The sequence below is a fragment of the Octopus bimaculoides genome, chromosome 11, assembly GCF_001194135.2.
Source record: "Octopus bimaculoides isolate UCB-OBI-ISO-001 chromosome 11, ASM119413v2, whole genome shotgun sequence".
Taxonomy (NCBI): domain Eukaryota; kingdom Metazoa; phylum Mollusca; class Cephalopoda; order Octopoda; family Octopodidae; genus Octopus; species Octopus bimaculoides.
Window position 1 is genome coordinate 30137693 of NC_068991.1, and position 806 is coordinate 30138498.

Here is an 806-nt window from a genome sequence, read left to right on the forward strand (position 1 = left end):
GCACACACACACACACACACACACACACTCACACACACACACACACACACACACACATTCTAGTAAGCACGAATGCACTGATAAAAAGATAAATATACATTCACAGTCATGCACATATTCACACATGTAGACAGACTCAATTCCACCAGCAAAGATACATACAAGCATACACAGATGTGCATACATACACACAAATACACACAAACACACAGGGTATACATAGTGTATATATACACATACATACGCACATTTATATATATACAGACATAGTGTATATATATATCTTTCACTTTCTGTCGAAGAGCGGAGGCTCGAAACGTCTAATACTTACATTTTTCCCGAGCGTCAAACTAATTCATCTGTTTCTTTTCCCTAACTTATCTCTGTCTATTGTTTCCTGTACATTTGAACCATATTTGAGTGGTATACACATACAGACTGCCTCAGACGAACGTCCAGCATATTTAGTTGGTCTCTCATTAACGCACTATGTCAGATACATACATGTGTCAAGCATACATACTTTAATGCCAGAATATCTGTTTGCGTGTTTGCTTCCAGTGGCAAAATGTACTGTAGCCAACCCAGGTTAAATGTCTGTTCAGCCGTGTCATGTCTTCAGCGCCAAAACAGCCCTGCTCTAGCATTTCTTGGCTTTTTAATTTGGTACTTTCAAATACATATTCTTGATCGCTCTGGGTATAATTTCTCGAGCAATATATTTCATATTAAAAGCTACACACAAGCACACGTACACACCTGCAATGTATATATATATATATATATATATATATATATATATATAT